Source organism: Coffea arabica, chromosome 2c (assembly GCF_036785885.1).
Source record: "Coffea arabica cultivar ET-39 chromosome 2c, Coffea Arabica ET-39 HiFi, whole genome shotgun sequence".
Taxonomy (NCBI): domain Eukaryota; kingdom Viridiplantae; phylum Streptophyta; class Magnoliopsida; order Gentianales; family Rubiaceae; genus Coffea; species Coffea arabica.
Window position 1 is genome coordinate 65538285 of NC_092312.1, and position 6482 is coordinate 65544766.

Consider the following 6482-nt stretch of genomic DNA (forward strand, 5'->3'; position numbering starts at 1 on the left):
ACTTGAATCACCTTCAGCATCCGATTCAACTTTTTCTTCCAAACCTCTCAATTTATAGAGGTACACAAAGTTTTATACAACTAATCAACACATTCCTTTGATGCAAGGTTCCAAAGTCACAAAATCTAATAATAAAGGCTTTAGGGCTATAATGAGGGTAACATAAAAAAGAAAAGGGCTAAGCTCGAAATGGTTAACTAAGGATAATATACTCAAGGCGGGTTTTTAGAAAGTCAAAAAGGGTTAAACCTGTTGCCCTTGTCATTTTAATGCACAAATTCAAAATGTAGTCTCAATATGTATAACAATACAAGTTCTAGAATATTCAAACCATATGTGATATATCACTTAACAAGATAATGGAGAAAGATATAATGAAATGCTTATAAGCTCCAAAACTCACAATGACTTGTTAAAATTGAGTTAAACTTGCACATTCATCATTGAAATCCATCATCAAATCAATAAGATAATAATGCTAGCAAAAAGAATTTAACTATTCATCCTTGCATCTTAATCACATTTCAACTTGATAATATAATGAATAAGAAAAAACTAAAAAAAATATTCACACTTTTTTTATTTTTTCTCAAACAAGAAAAGCTAAACAAGAAACCACAAATTGAACTAAAAAAATAAACAAGAAAAACTCGAAGCAAGGATTTTTTTTTAAACGAGAAAATCCACGAGTAAGAAAACACCAAGTTGCATAACCATTCTCCTCCCTCACACCTAAACATTACATTGTCCTCAATGTATGAAAGTAAATAGAAAGGAAAAATAAGAGGACTTCCTTGACAAAGGAGAGCAAGTGTTGTCAAGCTCTAAGTGTGAGAGGGAGTAAGAGGTGTGAATCCAACCGAGGTGAAGAAAGCATCCAAGTTCCGTTCCATCCGAGACATTTGCTGCTCAATCTTGGAGAGGCGATTATCCAACTACTGAAATTGATCATCAAAAGAAGAAGAAGTTGGCGCTACAGTTGAGGAGTCAATTCCATCTACAACTCGAGCAGTACGGGAAGAAATGATAGGCTTAGGACCCTACCTAACCATGAGTCTAATCTCTCTCGGTGGTGTAAACTGATAACAATCATCTTTATACTCAATGACCCCCATCCTCGCTAAACAAACCAAATCCAAAGGTTCTGACTAGCAAGCAACATGTAAATCTTTATCTTCATCAAGGTTTAGCACACCAAGTTGGATAGCCAAATTAGTGATAAGGGAACATAAAATGATTGGCTTATTTTTCTTTGTGAGCATCATTTGAAATTGTGTCGCTACCCAAAAATCAAAATTTACTTTGACATTGTTCAACATACACCAAATAAAATAAAATTCAGCTTTTTTCATAGTTCCCAAAGCATCCTTCCTGTTAGAAAAAATTAAAGGGCAAAAAACCTTTGAATATATTTCAAAATCGGGTCTTTAAAATAAGAAGTCTTAGATTGACTAGGGTCATAGCTAAACTTATCAATTGACATCTCTTTCCAAATCCTGACATAATAAGAAGCAAAGTGTTCAATATAGTCACAAACACTCGCTAGACATTCCCTAGATTTAACTAAATGTTCATCAATGAAACCTAAGTAGTAATTAAACTCAGTAATTGAGTGACTCAAATCAACCCCGAATAACCTAAAACTAGCCACATTTGGAGTATCTAATGAAAAGTTGTCCGATTTCACAAATTTGGAAGTACTATAAAATTTCCAGTACAATTCAAGCAAAGTGGGATAATTAAGTGTCAAATAGTGCTGCCACTAAATTGCTATAAATAATCTTTTCACCTCAGTCAAAATATTTAATTGTCCCAATGTAGGAGTATGAATGTACTTACAAGAAGCAAATGTTTGAGACTTCAAAATGTGTAATGTATCTATTTGTTCCTTGGTGAGTTGAGTAAGTTCACCCCCTAATTCGGAAGTAGAATGTGGTAATACTCCCTTGATGATGCCAATCTCGATTGCTTCTTAGGCTCTGTTGGGACTCCTCATTTCTTATTCAGTTCTAGAATCGATTGGAGAGTCTTGGGTTTGAAGCTTGGTTCCTCTTGTTTTGGCCATTGTCAAATTTGTCCTACAAAATAAGAAAAGGTTATCAATGAAAAAAATTGTTTAATTATAATTGCTGATAGTTTCTTCAAAGATGTTGGGATTGAGTTCCATTAAACAAATAGCAATGTAAACCTGTGAAGCACAAATGGTGACTAATAATTGACAATATGCAAAGCAACAAGTTAAGCAACTTCCAACAAATTTGAGAACAAACTTCAAGAGCAAATAAGTTAGGCAACTTCAAACGGTGGCCACTGAAAAAACTAATTGCATTCAATTTCTTGGTTTCTAGCCGACAACAACCTTGACAATAGCCTTGAGAATCAGTGGTAACGTCGAATGCCAGCAAGCCAACACCAAATGACAACGAACGGAGATGGAGATGACGAAGATTTTGCTGAATAGATGACAACTCCAAGCAACTGGGAAGCAACGATATTTGATGGTTATTTCCCCAAAACTTGAAGTTTCAATTAAAGCTTGTGAGCCACTGCAATCTTTACGAACAACCTGAGTTTTTTGTGGCTTTAAAAAGAGAAAGAAGAAAAATAGTATTCACAATGGAAAAGGATTATGAACCAAAAAGGAATTGTTTCTTGTTTCTTTTTTTTTTAATGGAAGAAAAGGATTCTAATAGCTGCAAAGAAGAAAATCGAAAGAAAAGTATTCAGATAGCTACTAAGAAGACCAAAGTAAAAAAGGACGTTTTTTTTTGGTATTTGAGTGCTAGGTAGAAAACTTCATCTTGTAACACTTGGGGCATGATTTTGAAATTTAGTCTTCCGATTGTCGTGCCCCATTTTTCGCGATGAAAATAAGTATTTACAAAAGATGTGATTTTATTTAAAAATAAATGAAAAAGGATCTAGAATGGGACTTTAAAGAATGCGACAGTTTGGGTTCAAAATTTAGTCTAAAAGGATTTTTAAGAAAAAAAAGGACTCGTCACTTGGTATTGAGTTTGGGTGTACCAAGTCACCAAAAAATATTTTTGATAAAAATGAAATAAAATAAAACCCTTTTTGACAACTCCAAAACTTTGAAAAACAAGAGAAAATGATTTTAGGAGTCACGGTTGAAGAAAAGAAAGGCAAATGCTCGATTAATTCAAACTTAAGGCACCCTCTCAACCTAGTCTAAACTAGTTGCGAGATTTAGTCAAAAATTTTCCTAATCTAACCCTTAAATTTATCACGTTTGAATGTTTCCTACATAAATGCAAATCTAAATTTATAAAAACGTCGAGAGGGACAAAATGTCCATTCAAGAGTTTAATTAATACCAATCGCATTAATTGCAAAGGTCAAAATAATTCCTTAAATGGGTCACGAGTATGCGAATGATGAAATTAAAAAAAAAGTTAAATTATATATATATAAATATAAGTGGCCAAAGAATAGGGAATGCAACATAATGGGTATGAAAGGCAAAAACTCATGACATAATTTTCTTATATAGGGATTAATGGGGTATTTGAACTAAAAAGTTATAATTACCCATTTCTCATGTTTGAAGAATAATTCTTCTAACATGAACAAGCAAATGAACTAACTTATTTTACAATTTCTTAAATAAGGTGCAATCCTAAATGACATGAGACACATATACAGGGTAGGTGATAATATAATAAAAAATATCATGCAAATGAGAAAATATTCTAAAATAAAAATATGCATGAAAATGTAATGAATGCCACACAAAAATGAATCTGACGCACGAACGATCTAAGAGTCTAGCATTGGACTAACCTATTTCTAAAAATCTTTACTAGCGTTGGACTAGCAAGTAAACGGAGGGAGAAGCCACAACTAGCGTTGAACTAGTGTGGTGATGTCATGTATTCTTAATACATAGTAAGACAAACAAGGCATAAATTAAAACAAATAAACATGTAAGAGCGCGTAGCACATAACTCATAAATATAATATTTATATGCAAAAATCCTAACAAAAGTGAATAAAGCACATAACACATAAGCCACATAACACGCAAAAACCTATTTATTACAGTGGGGAATCTAACTACAATCTAAAATGGAGAAATAAAAAATCCTATCTACCCTATCTATTACAATAGGGGACCTAATTACAATCTAAAATGAAAAATATAATAAAACAAATCTAGGTATCCTATCTATTATATTTTTGAGGTATTTAAATGCCTCTCAAATAATTATAAAAATTAACTAAACAAATATAAAAAATTTTGAATGAACATTTAAATCAAATAAATAAAGCATATACAAATATTTAAACACATAGGAACACGTAGGAGCACGTAAGAGCACGTAATTGACATTAAAATACTAATAATAGGGGTACCTCTCTTTTGAAGTGGTGACTAAATGGAGTCAAATTGCCCTATTTATACTCAAAATAAACAAAAGAATCATGACACTAATTTAATTGAAAAATAATAATAATGATAAAAATACTAAATTTACTTTAATATGTCAAATGTAAAGAAATTTAAGAACATATAAAAATTACAAGTTAAATATATTCAAAAGTAACATAATTAGCTATTAAAGAAAAAAAACAATCATAATAAAAAGAGTTAAAATTCACTAGGGACTAAATTGCAAAAGTAAAAAACTTTTAGGGCCAAAAATATAAGTTTTCTAAAGTTTAGGGGTCAAAATTAAATAAATGATAAAGTTTAGGGAGCAAAGCACAATTATTTTAAGGGTCTAAGTGAAAGATATTTAAAATTTTCTAGGTCATAATAAAATTACTCCAAAAATCAGGGGCTAAAGTGAAAATTTTGGTTTCTGATTTGGGCAAAGAAAAGCCATCAGGCCTTTCTTTTATTTTTGCTTGGGCCGGAACCATCTGGCCCGGAAGAAACAGGTGGGCTATTTTTAATGAAAATAAACACAAGCCCAGATGAAAAAACCCTAAAGAAAGAAGACCCTAACCCAACCGAAATTAAAGAAAATGGCCCATCAAACAATAAACATTTGCCCAATTCTTTTTCCTTCTTTTTCTTTTCTTTCCTTTCTTTTCTTTTCTTTCCTTCTCCTTCTCTTTTCTTCTTCTTTTTCCTTCTTCTTCCACCCGAGAAGCTAAAGCTTACTTCCTGCTAGCGGCTATGGCCGCCTGCGGTGGCACCACCGCCAGATGCAGGCAAATTTTTCGGTCACCAAATTTTCTCAAAATGCACTCTCTCACTCGATTTTTCATGTAGATTCCATTTTTTAAGTTAGTTTTTACAAAAAAAATTACCCGAAAGTGACCAAAATACTAAGAAATCAATCCAATTTTTTTTTAAACACTCAAATCTTCACCAAAAATCACATAATTTATACTACAACACTCATTGTGATTTTTACAACATAACTATGAACTGAAATCAATAAAAGTAACAACACATATGACAAAATTAAATCAAAACAATCCAAAAAATAAAATAAAAAATCCTTCAATGCTTTTAAGGCTCAAAATCTCTAAAACTTTGGACAACCAAACATTTTCGGACCTACACTAGCGAATGGTCATCTATTTTGACAAAAAAACATGCACAATGTTCAGCTTTTTAATTCGTTTTTCCTTTTTGGCATTTTATCAAACATGTAGCATGCATACACAAAAGCTATTTCTCTTTCTTTAATCTTACTTGTAACTTAACCTCAATATTTAACAACACAACAGCAACAATAAAACCCAACAAAAGCAAGAGAAACTAGGCAATCAACATGAATTTAATTTGCTAAAAAAAATTGAGAGATACCTCACCGAAAGTGGAGTTTCTTGATTAAAATGTTTTGATGAAATTCCAAACCTCCAACTGTCCAATGGCTTGCTTTCTTTTGTGTTTGACTTGTCGGTGGGTGTGTGAAATTGAGAGGGGGAAAGGGAGAGGAGAACCGAGAGGGAGAGGGAATTTGAGGGATAAGTTGCTAGTTTGTGTCTTGGGAAGAAGAATACATAACCAAGAGATGTATTGAGAGTTGGAGTTTGTGTGTTTGGTTAGTAAAAAATGATGGCTTTTCAAATGACAAGAAAGATGCATGAAATAACATGATGGATTTTTACCAAAATGAGAAGAAATGTCAAATGGGAATTGAGTGTAAAAATGGGTTAATAGTGATTTCGGTGAAACAAAATGATTAGGATGATTTTTGATTTCTTGATTTTCTCCCTTTTTTTCTTTTTTTTTTTCTTAAAACCAATCTACAAAAATGAGAAAAAAGATGCACATTAAAATACAAGAAAATAAATAACTCATTAAATAGCAAAAATTCAAGGAAACATTAAAAATTGACAAAAATTTGGTGTCTACACTGATAATTTTCATTAAAAAACTTGCTTTTCAAAGACGTGGGACCTACTATTTGCAGTAAAGTCGTATGACATTTTTCTTTCATACTTCAACTAGAATACAATGAGGCACGTGCTATCAACGATAACTTTCTAAAAAATTATTT

At 31.9% G+C, this 6482-nt stretch overlaps 1 long non-coding RNA gene across 2 annotated transcripts; it reads right to left on the reverse strand.

Moving 5' to 3' along the window:
- Positions 1 to 443: 443 nt before the first annotated feature.
- On the reverse strand, positions 444 to 6100 carry LOC140035378 (uncharacterized). Of its 2 annotated transcripts, none has more exons than XR_011839536.1 (3): positions 5786 to 6100; positions 1045 to 2078; positions 444 to 938 (listed from the first exon to the last, which is right to left on the reverse strand). It is a non-coding gene; the product is annotated as an uncharacterized lncRNA (long non-coding RNA). The 2 variants fall into 2 exon arrangements; XR_011839535.1 differs by having other exon boundaries at positions 1840 to 2078; positions 5786 to 6052.
- Between the last annotated feature and the right edge of the window lie 382 nt (positions 6101 to 6482).